Below are 16992 nucleotides of genomic sequence, written 5' to 3'. Positions count from 1 at the left end.
CAGAAGCCACTGGACACTAGCAGATGTAAGGATGGATGCTTCCCTAGAGCCTTTGGCAGGAATCTGGCCCTGCTGACACCTTGATCTCAGACTTCTGGTCTCTAGAACTATGAGAGCTTGTCTCTGAAGTTTCTGACATTTTAAGCCACGAAGCTCAATAATTTGTTAAGGTGACCCAGTCATGTCCGACTCTTGGCAACCCATGGACTGTATCCTCTGTCCATAAGGATTTTCCAGGCAAGAATACTGGAGTGGGTAACCATTCCCTTCTCCCAGGGGATTTTCCTGATCCAAGGATTGAACCTGAGTCTCCTGCATTGCAGGCAGATTCAGTTGAGCCATCAGGGAAGCCCCAAGGTGGTCCTAGGAGACTGTTAAGAATGAACCATCAGCCTATATCCTATTTTTTATGCCAGTGGGGATAGTATTGCCAATAAAGACATATAAGAAGGAAGAAATATGGCTAAAACTTACTAATGTGCTAAGTACTTTTTTATGTATCATCTCCATCAGTCCTTGTAGCACCTTATGAGGTAGATACTATTGCTGTGCTCATCCCCATTTTATAGAAGAAACACCGAGTGACAGGGACATAAAGACTTGGCCCAGCACTGCACAATTAGGGAGCAGGACAGCTTGGGTTTGTACCCAGCACTCATGCTCCAGAGTGTGGGAAACTGCCAAAGATTTGATGTTAAGTGACAGGAGCAGTCTGCTCAAACATGTGTATTTTAGGCATCATTAAAAGCAATACTCAGTATGATAATATATTTACTTACACAAAATATCGGGGCCTAGTGATAAAAACATTGCTTGTGTGAGCATGTTTATTGCAATCATGGGGACAAAAGCCACAGTGCAGTGATATGACTAGCCAGTGGGATCCAAAGAATCTTAACAGTGGATGTAGAAGACTTTCTGGAACATTGATTTTAAAGAGGGAGGGACAGACAAAGGACGGGAAAGTGGACAAGGAGTTGGGACAGGGCAGGATGGAGAAGGCTTATGGCTGCATTGGGATGAGGGATCCAAGGAGGAATTTTTTTTCGTTTTAGTTTTTAAAAAATTTTTTTATTTATTTTAATTGGAGGGTAATTACAATACTGTGATGGATTTGCCATACATTAGTATGAATCAGCCATAGACATACATGTGTCCCCTCCCTCCTGAACCCCCCTCCCACCTCCCTCCCCACCCCATCCCTCCAGGTTGTCATGCCGAGGACAGGCTTTGAGTGCCCTGCATCATACATCAAACTCCCACTGGCTATCTATTTTACATATGGGTAATGTATATGTTTCAATGCTATTCTCTCTTTGAAAGATTGCCAGTTAATATTAAGGAACCATCTCATCTCAAAAGTTTGTCTCATGGTATAACAGAGAGATACTTGCTTCCTTCATAAAGATTTATATATTGTCATAGGAGAAAAAAAAATGAGAAATGACTTTTCACAGTGCCTTCTTTAGGACAAAGGCTCAGAGAGCCCCTACTTCTTTTTATGTTTGTTTTTTTCCATTTATTTTTATTAGTTGGAGGCTTTACAATATTGTAGTGGTTTTTGTCATACATTGACATGAATCAGCCATGGATTTACATGTATTCCCCATCCCGATCCCCCCTCACACCTCACTCTCTACCCGATCCCTCTGGGTCTTCCCAGTGCACCAGGCCGGAGCACTTGTCTCATGCATCCCACCTGGGCTGGTGATCTGTTTCACCCAAGATAATATACATGTTTCGATGCTGTTCTCTCAAAACATCCCACCCTCGCCTTCTCCCACAGAGTCCAAAATTCTGTTCTGTACATCTGTGTCTCTTTTTCTGTTTTGCATATAGGGTTATCATTACCATCTTTCTAAATTCCATATATATGCATTAGTATACTGTATTGGTCTTTGTATTTCTGGCTTACTTCACTCTGTATAATGGGCTCCAGTTTCATCCATCTCATTAGAACTGATTCAAATGAATTCTTTTTAATGGCTGAGTAATATTCCATTGTGTATATGTACCACAGCTTCCTTATCCATTCGTCTGCTGATGGGCATCTAGGTTGCTTCCATGTCCTGGCTATTATAAACAGTGCTGCGATGAACATTGGGGTGCACGTGTCTCTTTCAGATCTGGTTTCCTCAGTGTGTATGCCCAGAAGTGGGATTGCTGGGTCATATGGCAGTTCTATTTCCAGTTTTTTAAGAAATCTCCACACTGTTCTCCATGGCGGCTGTACTAGTTTGCATTCCCACCAACAGTGTAAGAGGGTTCCCTTTTCTCCACACCCTCTCCAGCAGTTATTGCTTGTAGACTTTTGGATAGCAGCCATCCTGACTGGCGTGTAATGGTACCTCATTGTGGTTTTGATTTGCATTTCTCTAATAATGAGTGATGTTGAGCATCTTTTCATGTGTTTGTTAGCCATCTGTATGTCTTCTTTGGAGAAATGTCTGTTTAGTTCTTTGGCCCATTTTTTGATTGGGTCGATTATTTTTCTGGAATTGAGCTGCAGGAGTTGCTTGTATATTTTTGAGATTAATCCTTTGTCTGTTGCTTCGTTTGCTATTATTTTCTCCCAATCTGAGGGCTGTCTTTTCACTTTGCTTATAGTTTCCTTTGTTGTGCAAAAGCTTTTAAGTTTCATTAGGTCCCATTTGTTTATTTTTGCTTTTATTTCCAATATTCTGGGAGGTGGGTCATAGAGGATCTTGCTGTGATTTATGTCGGAGAGTGTTTTGCCTATGTTTTCCTCTAGGAGTTTTATAGTTTCTGGTCTTAGATTTAGATCTTTAATCCATTTTGAGTTTATTTTTGTGTATGGTGTTAGAAAGTGTTCTAGTTTCATTCTTTTACAAGTGGTTGACCAGTTTTCCCAGCACCACTTGTTAAAGAGGTTGTCTTTTTTCCATTGTATATTCTTGCCTCCTTTGTCAAAGATAAGGTGTCCATAGGTTCATGGATTTATCTCTGGGCTTTCTATTCTGTTCCAATGATCTATATTTCTGTCTTTGTGCCAGTACCATACTGTCTTGATGACTGTGGCTTTGTAGTATAGTCTGAAGTCAGGCAGGTTGATTCCTCCAGTTCCATTCTTCTTTCTCAAGATTACTTTGGCTATTTGAGGTTTTTTGTATTTCTATACAAATTGTGAAATTATTTGTTCTAGTTTTGTGAAAAATACTGTTGGTAGCTTGATAGGGATTGCACTGAATCTATAGATTGCTTTGGGTAGTATAGCCATTTTGACAATATCGATTCTTCCAATCCATGAACACGGTATGTTTCTCCATCTGTTTGTGTCCTCTTTGATTTCTTCCATCAGTGTTTTATAGTTTTCTATGTATAGGTCTTTCATTTCTTTAGGTAGATATACTCCTAAGTATTTTATTCTTTTTGTTGCAATGGTGAATGGTATTGTTTCCTTAATTTCTCTTTCTGTTTTCTCATTGATAGTGTATAGGAATGCAAGGAATTTCTGTGTGTTAATTTTATATCCTGCAACTTTACTATATTCGTTGATTAGCTCTAGTAATTTTCTGGTAGAGTCTTTAGGGTTTTGTATATAGAGGATCATGTCATCTGCAAACAGTGAGAGTTCCACTTCTTCTTTTCCTATCTGGATTCCTTTTACTTCTTTTTCTGCTCTGATTGCTGTGGCCAACACTTCCAAAACTATGTTGAATAGCAGTGTTGAGAATGGGCACCCTTGTCTTGTTCCTGACTTTAGGGGAAATGCTTTCAATTTTTCACCATTGAGGATAATGTTTGCTGTGGGTTTGTCATATATAGCTTTTATTATGTTGAGGTATGTCCCTTCTGTTCCTGCTTTCTGAAGAGTTTTTATCATAAATGGATGTTGAATTTTGTCAAAGACTTTTTCTGCATCTATTGAGATAATCATATGATTTTTATCTTTCAATTTGTTAATGTGGTGTATTACATTGATTGATTTGCGGATATTAAAGAATCCTTGCATTCCTGGGATAAAGCCCACTTGGTCATGATGTATGATTTTTTTTAATATGTTGTTGGATTCTGTTTGCTAGAATTTTCTTAAGGATTTTTGCATCTATGTTCATCAGTGTTATTGGCCTGTAGTTTTCTTTTTTGTGGCATCTTTGTCTGGTTTTGGAATTAGGGTGATGGTGGCCTCATAGAATGAGTTTGGAAGTTTACCTTCTTCTGCAATTTTCTGGAAGACTTTGAGTAAGATAGGTGTTAGCTCTTCTCTAAATTTTTGGTAGAATTCAGCTGTGAAGCCATCTGGTCCTGGGCTTTTGTTTGCTGGAAGATTTCTGATTACAGTTTCAATTTCCTTGCTTGGGATGGGTCTGTTAAGATCTTCTATTTCTTTCTGGTTCAGTTTTGGAAAGTTATACTTTCCTAAGAATTTGTCCATTTCTTCCAAGTTGTCCATTTTATTGGCATAGAGCTGCTGGTAGTAGTCTCTTATGATCCTTTGTATTTCAGTGTTGTCTGTTGTGATCTCTCCATTTTCATTTCTAATCTTGTTAATTTGGTTCTTCTCCCTTTGTTTCTTAATGAGTCTTGCTAATGGCTTGTCAATTTTGTTTATTTTTTCAAAAAACGAGCTTTTAGCTTTGTTGATTTTTCTATGGTCTCTTTAGTTTCTTTTGCATTTATTTCTGCCCTAATTTTTAAGATTTCTTTCCTTCTGCTAACCCTGGGGTTCTTCATTTCTTCCTTCTCTAATTGCTTTAGGTGTAGAGTTAGGTTGTTTATTTGGTTTTTTTCTTGTTTCTTGATGTAAGCCTGTCATGCTAAGAACCTTCCCCTTAGCACTGCTTTTACAGTGTCCCATAGGTTTTGGGTTGTTGTGTTTTCATTTTCATTCATTTCTATGCATATTTTGATTTCTTTTTCGATTTCTTCTATGATTTGTTGGTTATTCAGAAGCATGTTATTTAGCCTCCATATGTTTGAATTTTTAACAATTTTTTTCCTGTAATTGAGATCTAATCTTACTGCACTGTGGTCAGAAAAGATGACTGGAATGGTTTCAATTTTTTTGAATTTTCCAAGACCAGATTTATGGCCCAGGATGTGATCTATTCTGGAGAAGGTTCCGTGTGCACTTGAGAAAAAGGTGAAGTTGATTGTTTTGGGGTGAAATGTCCTATAGATATCAATTAGGTCTAGCTGGACCATTGTGTCATTTAAGGTTTGTGTTTCCTTGTTAATTTTCTGTTTAGTTGATCTATCCATAGTTGTGAGTGGGGTATTAAAGTCTCCCACTATTATTGTGTTACTATTAATTTCCTCTTTCATACTCATGAGCATTTGCTGTACATATTGCGGTGCTCCTATATTGGGTGCATATATATTTATAATTGTTATATCTTCTTCTTGGATTGATCCTTTGATCATTATGTAGTGTCCTTCTTTGTCTCTTTTCACAGCCTTTATTTTAAAGTCTATTTTATCTGATATGAGTATTGCGACTCCTGCTTTCTTTTGGTCTCCATTTGCGTGAAATATTTTTTTCCAGCCCTTCATTTTCAGTCTGTATGTGTCCCTTGTTTTGAGGTGGGTCTCTTGTAGACAGCATATATAGGGGTCTTGTTTTTGTATCCATTCAGCCAGTCTTTGTCTTTTGGTTGGGGCATTCAACCCATTTACATTTAAGGTAATTATTGATAGGTATGGTCCCGTTGCCATTTACTTTGTTGTTTTGGGTTCGTGTTTATACAACCTTTCAGTGTTTCCTGTCTAGAGAAGATCCTTTAGCATTTGTTGAAGAGCTGGTTTGGTGGTGCTGAATTCTCTCAGCTTTTGCTTGTCTATAAAGCTTTTGAATTCTCCTTCATGTCTGAATGAGATCCTTGCTGGGTACAGTAATCTGGGTTGTAGGTTATTCTCTTTCATTACTTGAAGTATGTCCTGCCATTCCCTTCTGGCCTGAAGGGTTTCTATTGATAGATCAGCTGTTATCCTTATGGGAATCCCTTTGTGTGTTATTTGTTGTTTCTCCCTTGCTGCTTTTAATATTTGTTCTTTGTGTTTGATCTTTGTTAATTTGATTAATATGTGTCTTGGGGTGTTTCGCCTTGGGTTTATCCTGTTTGGGACTCTCTGGGTTTCTTGGACTTGGGTGGCTATTTCCTTCCCCATTTTAGCGAAGTTTTCAGCTATTATCTCCTCGAGTATTTTCTCATGGCCTTTCTTTTTGTCTTCTTCTTCTGGGACTCCTATGATTCGAATGTTGGGGCATTTCACATTGTCCCAGAGGTCCCTGAGGTTGTCCTCATTTCTTTTGATTCTTTTTTCTTTTTTCCTCTCTGCTTCATTTATTCCCACCATTTTATCTTCTACCTCACCTATCCTATCTTCTGTCTCCGTTATTCTACTCTTGGTTCCCTCCAGAGCATTTTTTATCTCATATACTGCATTATTCTTTTTTAATTGACTCTTTTTTATTTCTTCTAGGTCCTTATTAAACATTTCTTGCATCTTCTCAATCTTTATCTCCAGGCTATTTATCTGTAACTCCATTTTGTTTTCAAGATTTTGCATCATTTTTATTATCATTATTCTAAATTCTTTTTCAGGTAGATTCCCTATCTCCTCCTCTTTTGTTTGACTTGGTGGAGCCCCTACTTCTTTTTTTTTTTTTTTTTGAGCCCCTACTTCTTAAAGGGCCCTGAAGTCTGACCATGTGCTCTACCCTTTGGGCAGGTTTCCTTATTCACCCATCAAGACAGCTTTGTGACAAAAGCACCATGAAGCCCAGTCACAGATGCCCAAGATCATAGTGACCGACCCTGGGTCACCTCTGCAAGTAAGTGTCAGGATGGGATGAGGTCCCATCCCTCACCCTCCCTGAGGACACAGAGCAGCCGCCCTTTCAGAAGATGGGCTTTCAGGGCTGGAGAAATGGTTACACACCCCTGCTGTTGTCTCACAGTACTCACTCACCTACCCCATTGGGAGAGGAAGAGGACAGAGGACATGAAATCCTGTCCCTTCTGCCAGCTGACCTTGGTGTCCGGGCCACATGCAATGACTTATCCCTGAAGAGAGGGGTGGGGCTCCGGCAGAAGCTCAGGTATTGCCCTTGAGACAGGTGATCTGGAGGGAGGGCAAGTGATATGTGCAGAAGTGTTTTAAGGAATTGTATTTTATATTTCATGTCCTTTCATCCTAGTGGCTATTCAAGTTACCCATTATTATGACCATTATTCAGAACAGAGGACTAACTTTGCATGCGTGTGTGCTAAGTTGCTTCAGTCGTGTCTGATTGTTTATGACCCTATGAACTATAGCCCGCCAGGCTCCTCTGTCCATGGGATTCTCCACGCAAGAATAGTAGAGTGAGTTGCCATTTCTCTCCTCCATGGGAATCTTCCCAAGCCAGGGATGGAACCCACGTCTCCTGCGTCTCCTGCGTTGCAGGTGGATGCTTTACCACTAAGCCACCAGATAAACAAAAACAAGAATACTGGAGTGGGCTGCTATGCCTTCCTCCAGGACTGACTTTAGGGATTTCAGTTAACCAGGGGCACAGCTTTGTTTTCTTCCTGATCAGTAGCTAACTCTGGAATTTCATGTTGTTTTTTTTTTTTTCATTTTGCCTTGAAGCCCATAGAGAAGTATAAATGGTTTTGATAGCCTTTACTCACATATTTATGGACATTTGGACAGCTTCCTATATTTCCATTTTTCTTTCCTATTTCATGCAATGCTGCAGTAAATATCCTCTTACCAGCTTACTTTTGTACATGTGTAAAAATTTCCCTGCCATCTTCCCTGGGACATGATTTCAATAGTTTAAATTCTCCCGTAAGGTGTCAGAGCATTCTCATTTCTTACCCCTCTAAACTTTTGTTCATAATATTTCCATTTATTTCTGACTGTGTTCTGTTTCCTTGACTTATGCTGAAGTTTAGCCTCTCCAACCTGTCCCACACACACACAAGCCAGTTTTCAAATGTTTGTGAATTTTTTGTTGATTTTTGTTTTTTGTATTTTTCATGTGTCAGATGATAGGTAATGAAAGGATATTTAGATGTTTTCACTAGCACTCCTTAAATTATTAGTGAGTTGGAACATATTTTTGTGATTATTGGCCATTTTAATTTCTTCATCTGTGAACAGTTTACACATTTTGTCCACTTTGGTATTTTGTTGTAGGAGCTCTCCATGCATTCACTGATCCATGGACTTGTGATTTCAATGCATTTTTATTGGGTGAATATTATTTGCCAGACACTCCAGTGAAAATCCATGTCCTAGAAGATCTCTCTTCTGAGATCTAGATGCTTATGTTTATTGAAAGTGTCCACCTGGAGAAAGAAAAGTATTAGTCGCCATCCATACATGCATGATTGTCAAGGAAAACATACTCAATTCAAAACACTTATCCCTAAGCCCTGCACCACCACAGAGTAAAAAGGATGTGGTGTTTTACATGAGGAGAGCACTGCCTCAGGATTAGCATTTCTGTGATCTTTACAGTTATGGTAGGATATTTTATATATATGTATATATATAAACATATAATTCTTAGAAATTATATATTTCTGTGTTTGCCTTTTCTAATTTATAAAATGTAAACAATTGTTTTGAGGAGCAAAAGAAAAAAATATGTTGGGTGTCATACACAGCATATTGTACATAGGACACTCAATAGATGTTAGTTCCCATCCTATCCCATACCCATCCTTCCTTTATAGGAGCGTCCCTTGACATAATCCAAATAGCATTACTCTATGATGACGACTGGAAAGATTAAGCAGAAGAGAAATGTATAAGTTTCCATTATACACTAAGTTTCCATTATACACTTCTGTGTCCTATCTCTTCGCTGGCGTAACTTGTCACTTAGTTTAGGAAGAAGGAAACAATCACTGGACCAGCTCCATATGGTTTGAGAAAGAAACCACCAAAACCATCACCCCACATCACTTTATTGCATATACTTTCCCATTCCACTTTTTATCTTCTGTGTTAATTTCTCCAGAGTAATATATGCAATGTTATCCAGAAAGAGGAGGTTTGCAAAGGAACACTGCAATAGGATACTGGCGCCAGGTACATCATCCACCTTTGGGTAAGTTTTTTCCCCTGTGCTGGTTGTTTTTCAGATAAAATCTGTGAGATAGATATAGAGGTAAATGAGATCCCATTTAGGAAAGAGCCTTTCCTTTTGAGACCTTAGTTGGGAAGGAACAAGCGGTGATTTCCAAATAATTACTTTCCAGTCTTCAGCTCTTATCACACTCTATCAGATGAACTCAGTAGTCCTCATACTGTTTCTTAATTGAATGACCACTTATGCATGGTCATAGGATGATTGGAACTTAAAACTTGCAAAAAGTAGGATTCTTGACCTTAGGAAACCATGAAGAACTCAGCTTTCCTGAATGTCTGCTACTTTTATCCTCATGTATTTTGCACAACATTCCAGGGAGGTAGAGCATGATTTCCACACCATTTTGTAGCTGGTGAAGTGGTGATGTACAGAGATTAGGTAACCTGGCTGGGGGTCATCCTGCTACTAAGAAAAGCAGAGACTAGTACCTTACATATCCACACACAGACTGCATGAGGCTCAGCCACACATCAGGCCAAAATCAAGTAAATTTTGCTTTCCTGCTGACCTGTGTCACTTCTATAATCTGTATCTTCATTTCTGATTCCAGGATGCCGAGTCTGCCTATATTTTTGCAAGACAATAAACCTGATTTGACCTCAATTTCCTATTCTGTAAAACCTGGGGAGTATGAAAAGAACACAAGCAAAATTTTGGAGTTAATGGATACATCAACTTTGGTTTGGTGATTATTATGGGTTTATGCATAGGTCCAAATTCAAGAATATGTATATGTTAAACATGTGTAATTTTTTGGCATATCAATTATACCTCGGTAAAGCTAAAGCAAAGAAACAAGGGACTCTGTTTAAACTATTATAGGTACTTTTGAAAGCAGAGTCCCCAGACCACCTATATGTCATAAGGAATATGCACTCTCTAATAGAGGGACAATTCTCCTGTTGAGGATTAATACTTGAAGGAGCAGTCCCCGAATACATACAGACAGGAAGTGCACAGACTCTTTAATGGACACTGACAAATCAACCTGGAAAGACGTACTGATTGAGGGCCCTACCAGGAGTATCAGAACGTGTAGTATCAGTAGTAGTAGTATCAGAACGTGTAGGGTCATGCTCACCCACTGGAAATACTCCATAGTTTATTGTTATACTTTCTGATGTGATGAATGGAAAGTCTATTGCCATCATTTTTAACTGCATATCAAGGTTATTTAAAATAAAAGCTTTCTTCCTATACAAGACTCTATCAGTCATAACTGTCATTTTTTTCACTGCAAATGGGTCTAGTTACATAGGAAGCCTAACAATGAGTGACAGTCACATAAGCCTACAGTTTCTCCTAATGCTACTGCCTGCTTGTAAGCTCCAGTTGTGTGTGTGTGTGTGGACTCCGGGGACTCCCAATGACAGTGTGTATCCCTGGAAAGAGGTTGAGAATATCTCTCTGTGGTGTATGCTGAGTTCAGGATTAGAGAGGAGCTGGATTTGCTCATTCTCAAGTCTTTCTAAATGGCACACAGCTAGACCACAACGTGCTTCTGAGCAGACAGTAGTCTCTTTCCCCAGATGGAAGGCAAGCCTGTCTGCACTCACCTGCTCAGGTCAGGGATGGATCCCTCCAGGACGTAAGGTGTGGCTGTCTGACTAAATCTGCTGCTGAGCTCTGAAATTGAGGGCTCCCATCTTGCAGCCTCAGTTGCAGAGTCCTGAGGAGCTATATCCTCTCAACCACTCACCACACAGGTTCAGTCATCTCCCTGAGGAGTTCCACACTCACGGATAAAAATCCTTAAATTCTTATCACATCTTTGACACACTGTGCGTCCATCTATTCTTCCATTCATATATTTGACAGGCATTAGGAAGAAACTCTACGTCACTCTTTGGCTAAGTCTTAGGCTTCTCCAGAACGGAAACAAGGAAGTAAGGCGTGAGAAGCCTGGTGTGGTACCTTGAGATGTTACATCTAAGAAGAGATGGATCCTTCTCATTAAGATCTCAGCCTGCTCAAGTGTTCTATAAATGGTGATTTTTACAACTTCATTTACTGCTGTGAGCCTCTGTCCACGTCTCTGGTTAGTGTCCTCTTGATGTATATTCTTCCCTTCACACCAAAATTTTACAAAGAATTCTTGATACTCAACTCACATCTCCTTGCACCTGCCCTCGGACTCAATCTTCATCCCTTATCTAATGGGCTATGTTCTCCCACACTTTTAAATTTACCATGACAGTGTCAATATTCACCTCTTTGTCACATTTATAGATCATGAGTCAAATGAAGACAAACAGATATTTCTCCAGGAGGTATGTCTGTCCCCAGGACAGAATTCATTTGCTTGTATATAGACAAAGATCATATTGTCATGCTATCAGTTACCAAAAAGGTCAAATTGTAAAATACCTTCCATAGAATCAGTCAGACAGTGTGAAGGCTGTGCCTTAGACATCGCACTTTCAAATAAAGCATATGCTTTCCCTTTTACATCTCATATTCTTGCTTCATTGAAAGGGATTTTGCAAATAAATTTAAGGCATGTTAGCAATTATTTATGGTCATTTAAATAAACTCTGATGTACCTGTTTTCATTTCTTTGTTAAAGATTTCCAAGTATGCAATGAAATCATCTAAAATTATGTTTCACACTTTGCCACAGTTAAATGTGTCACCTAAAGTATTGTCTGTTATACCACAATTAAGCAATATACTAGTTTTGAAATACCAGTGTAATGGTGGTGATTAGTCTTTGGCAGGTTCCTGGCTCTTAAGTCAAAATACTTGTACTGCATTACAGAAATCACGTTTTTAGGATGTATCCATTCAGTAAAATAACACAAATCTTATAATAAAAATATATATAAATCCCTACTAATATAAATAAATGAATTAATAAAAAGAGGAGATAATTTTTCTTGATTAAACAATTCAAAATAATACAAATAGATACCTTCCCTCCATGAGATGAACCTTCCCCCTTCTATCCCTGAAGGCAGGGCTGACTTAGTGATTCAGTTATAAAGAATAGAGTAGGTGAATGGAAAACTGTTATCGTACACTGGAGAAACACAGCAAACAGCATCTTAACCCAGTGATGAAGGTCAACCTCTCCAACAGTGATGTCATGTGGGTACCATGTTCTCCCAGATATGATGTGATGAGAAGGGCACTTCAACTCTGTGGTATTTTTTTCCCCTAAATCCACAACCACAGTCTAATCATGAGAAAAATAACAAAATATGCCTGTTCTCTTCAGGATTGTCAGAGTCATGAAAACAGTGTGACAGATCCTCAGACAGTTAAACAGAGAGTTCTTGCAATGGAGAAAAGACAGTCTCTTCCATAAATGGTGCATGGGAAAACTGGACAACTACAAATAAAAGAATAAAATTGGAGCATTCCCTAACATACAGAAAAATAAACTCAAAATAGACTAAAGACCTAAATGTAAGGCTGCATACTATATAACTCCTAGAGGAAATCATAGGCAGACCACACTTGGATATAAATTGCAGCAATGTTTTTTTTTTGTTTGTTTGTTTTTTGATCCATCTCCTAAAGTAAAGGAAATAAAAGCAAAAATAAACAAATATGGCCTAATTAAACTTAAAAGACTTTGCACAGCAAAGGGAACCACTGACAAAATGAAAAGACAACCTACTGAATGGGACAAAATATCTGCAGATGATGTGATTGATAAGGGATTAATATTTTGCATACATAAACAGCTCACACAAATCAACATTAAGAAAACAACCCCGCACCAATTAAAAAGTGAGCATAAGAACTGAAGAGACATTTTTCCAAAGAAGAAATGCAAATGGCCAATAGGTACATGAAAAGATGTTCAACATTGCTAATGATAAGGGAAATGCAAATCAAAACTACAGTGAGATATCACTTCACACCTGTCAGATGGCTATCATTAACAAAAGCCCCACAAATAACAAATGTTGCCTAGGATGTGGAGATTTAGGAACCCTGGTACACTGTTGATGGGAGTGTAAACTGGTGAAGCCACTGTGGAAAACAGTATGGAGATTTCTTAAAAAGTGAAACATAGAACTACTGTATGACCCAGCATTGCCACTTCTGGGTATATAACCAAAACAAAAACACTAACATGAAGAGATACATGTGCATTAATGTTCATGGCATTATTTATAATTGCCAAGATATAGAAGCAACCTAAGTGTCCATCAACAGATGAATGGATAAAGAAGATGTGGTATATATATATATATATATATATATATATATATATATATGTAGAGAGAGAGAGAGAGAGAGAATGGAATACTACTCGGCCATAAGAAAGAATGAAATAATGCCTGCAGCAAGCAACGAACAGATTGACTTGGAGGGTATTATGCTAAGTGAAATGTCAGACAGAGACAGACAAATACTATATGATATCACATGTGTAGTCTAAAAAATAAACTAGCAAATATAACAGAAATAGGCTCACAGATAGAGAACAAACTCATGGCTAGCAGTGGTGGGCAGGAAGGAACAAAAGAGCGGTGGAGGAGTAGGAGTGGGAGGTGCAAACTACTGGATATAAGATAGACTCAAAGATGTACTGTACATCATGGGGAATATAGCCAATATTTCATAATAACTATAAATGGAAAGTAACCTTTTCAAATTGAATAAGACATTTAAATATTAATATATGAATGGAAATCATTGTTAATAATAGCCCAAAGTGGAAATAACCTAAATATCCACCAATTTGTGAAAGAATAAATAAAACATGGTATGTTATTTGGCAATAAAAAGGAATGAAGTACTGATACACACTACAGCTTAGAGGAACCTTGAAAAATTTATGCCAAGTGAAAACCTGAATATGCAAAAGATCACATATTATATGATTCCCTTTATATGAAATGGCCAGAAAGAGGCCATCAGTAGAGCCATACCCAAGCAATTCCCCCCTTTCCATCCAGACTTCTAGAAAGCTCTGTCTGGTGAGTTTGCCCCTCTGTCCCACTTTCCTGTTCCCAAATGTTTAAGCTGCAGTTCAGGCTTTTGTCACAAGGTGGAACCAACATAGCTCCATTACCAGACTTCTGTGTCAGTTCAATGGCTCAGTCGTGTCTGCCTCTTTGTGACCCCATGGACTGCAGCATGCCAGGCTTCCCTGTCCATCACCAACTCCTAGAGTTTGCTCAAACTCATGTCCCTCGAGTCGGTGATGCCATCCAACCGTCTCATCCTCTGTCGTCCCCTTCTCCTCCTGCCTTCAATCTTTCCCAGCATCAGGGTCTTTTCCAAGGAGTCAGTTCTTTGCATCAGGTGGCCAAAGTATTGGGGTTTCCACTTCAGCATCAGTCCTTCCAATGAATATTCAGGACTGATTTCCTTTAGGATTGACTGGTTTGATCTCCTCGCAGTCCAAGTGACTCTCAGGAGTCTTCTCCAACACCACAGTTCAAAATTATGGAGCTTATTATGGAGTTCCACATTATGCAGCTTATTCTAATAGAGTAAAGGTGCTTCAATATGAGGACCTGGCACAGCCAAATAAATAATAAATAAAAATAAAATTAAATAAGATACAGAGTGTCATATCACATTCTTCAAAATCTGGATACAATATCCAAGAACCAGATAAATCTCAAATTGAGAAAAGACAATCAACAGACACCAACACAGAAATGACATGGATGTTGGAATTATCTGACCAGGAAATTAAAGTAGATCTTATGAAAATGTTTTGACAATTACTTACAAATATGCTTGAAACAAATGAAAAAAAAATCAAGTCTCAGCAAAGAAACACAAGATATAGAGAAAACCAATTAGAAATTTTAGAACTGAAACATAAATTAAAAGCTCAATGGATAGACTGAAGAGCAGAATAGAGAAAAGAATCAGTGAACTTGAAGACAGTATGTTAGAGATTATACAATCAGAACAGCAAAGAGAAAAGGTACTTTAAAAAAGAACAAAGCCTCAGGGACCCATTGATCTAACAAAGGATATACTATGCTTCTCATTTTTGTTCTGGAAGGAGAGGAGAAAAAGTGCATGGGTGAAAATGGATTTGAAAAATAGTGGCTAGTGATCATGAATAAAATTGTCTGGCAAAAAAAAAATGGAGAACTTTTTCTTAGCTTAAATAAATTGAGCAAAGAATTTTAATTAAAAATGTAAAAAAAATCTAAATTTACATTTTTAATTAAAATTCTTTGCTCAATTTATTTAAGCTAAGAAAAAGTTCTCCATTTCCTCACCCCCCCACCCCTCACCTACTGCAACCACCAAACTGTTCACTGTATCTATGAGCTTGATTGGGGGAGGGGGTTGTTTTAGATTCTACATAAAAGAGATCAAATAGTATTTGTCTTTCTCTGTTTGAATTACTTAGCATGATGCCCTCAAGATCCATCCATGTTATCCCAAGCAAAAAGATTTCTATTCTTACTCATGGGTGAATAATAGTCCATTAAATACATGTACCACATTGTCTTTATCCATTCACACATTGCGGATACTTAGGTTGTTTCCATACCTTTGCTACTATAAATAATACTGCAATGAACATGAGGATGCATATACCTTTTCAAATTAGTGTTTTTATTTTCTTTGGATAAATACCCAGAAGTGGAACAGCCAGGTCATATGATAGTTCTTTTTTTTGTTTTTTTCAATTTTCTTTGGAACCTCCTAACTGTTTTCCATAGTGGTTGCACCTATTTACAGCAGTCCCACCAACAGTGCACAAAGTACTCCACATCCCTGCCAACACTTGTTATTTCTTCTCTCTTTTTTTAATAACAGTCATTCTAACAAGTGTAAGGTGATATCTCATCTTGGTTTTGATTTGCCCTTCCCCAACAATTAATAATGTTTAACAACTTTTCATGTACCTGTTGGCCACCTCTATGTATTCTTTGGGAAAATGTCTGTTCAGATTCTGTCCAGTTTTAAATAGGATTATTATTATTATTATTGTTATTAGCTATTGAGTTGTATGAGTTCTTTGTATATTTTGGACATTAGCCCCTTATCAGATATTTGCAATTATTTTATCCCATTTGGTAGGTTGTCTTTTAATTCTGTTGATGGTTTCCTTTGCTGTGCAGAAGCTTTGTAGTCTGATGTAGTCCCATTTGTTTTTGTTGCTTTTGCTTTGGTTTCAGATTAAAAAATCACTACCAAGATCTATGTCAAGGGGTGTACTGCTTGTTTTCTTCTAGGAGTTTAATGATTTCAGGTCTTAGGTTCAAGTTTTTAACCCCATTTTGAGTTCATTTTTATGTATGGTTGAAGATACTGGTCAAGTTTCATTATTTTGCACATGGTTGTCTAATTTTCTCAACACCATTTCTTAAGGAGACTGTCCTTTCCCCAGTGTATATTCTTGGTTCCTTTTGTCATAAATTAATTGACCAGGGACTTCTTTGGTGTTCCAGTGATTAAGAATCAGCCTGCCAATACAGGGGACACAGTTTCCATCCCTGGTCAAGGAAGATCCCACATACCGAGGAGCAACTAAGCCTGTGCACCCCAACTACTGAGCCCACACTCTAGAGCCCACGAGCTGCAACTACTGAAGCCTGTGTGCCTAGAGCCCATGCTTGCAACAAGAGAAGCCACCACAATGAGAAGCCTGCATACCAGAACTAGAGAGTAGCCCCCACTCACTGCAACTAGAGAAAGCCCACACACAGCAACAAAGACCCAGTGCAACCAAAAATAAACAAATAAATAAAAAATAATTAATAATCTATAAAAATAAATTAGTTGATTACACGTGTCTAAATCTATATTTTTAAGAAATTGAGTGGACCCAAAGCAGAGTACATAGGAAAAGACATATCATAGTCAAAGCTCAGAAAAGTAAAGGCAAAAGGAAAGTCAGGGAAAGAAACACAACGTGCAACCTCTAGGAGAAAGTGAAGTGAAGTGGC

At 38.1% G+C, this 16992-nt stretch overlaps 1 long non-coding RNA gene across 7 annotated transcripts in view; it reads left to right on the top strand.

Annotated features, from left to right (window-relative positions):
- LOC122690231 overlaps positions 1–16547 on the top strand; it is a 41455-nt gene extending 24908 nt beyond the window's left edge. For 3 of the 7 annotated variants that reach the window (XR_006340022.1, XR_006340027.1, XR_006340021.1), the window contains 3 exons: positions 6694–6796; positions 8978–9067; positions 10928–11559. This is a non-coding gene — a long non-coding RNA (uncharacterized LOC122690231). Of the gene's footprint in view, positions 1–6693; positions 6797–8977; positions 11560–16494 lie in introns of those variants that run through there. The other 4 variants (XR_006340024.1, XR_006340023.1, XR_006340026.1 and 1 more) reach the window with 4 other exon arrangements.
- The last annotated feature ends 445 nt before the right edge of the window (positions 16548–16992 follow it).

The sequence above is a fragment of the Cervus elaphus genome, chromosome X (genome assembly GCF_910594005.1).
Source record: "Cervus elaphus chromosome X, mCerEla1.1, whole genome shotgun sequence".
NCBI classification, from domain to species: domain Eukaryota; kingdom Metazoa; phylum Chordata; class Mammalia; order Artiodactyla; family Cervidae; genus Cervus; species Cervus elaphus.
Note: the sequence above shows the minus strand (reverse complement) of the source record. Positions and strands in the feature narration are given on the sequence as shown.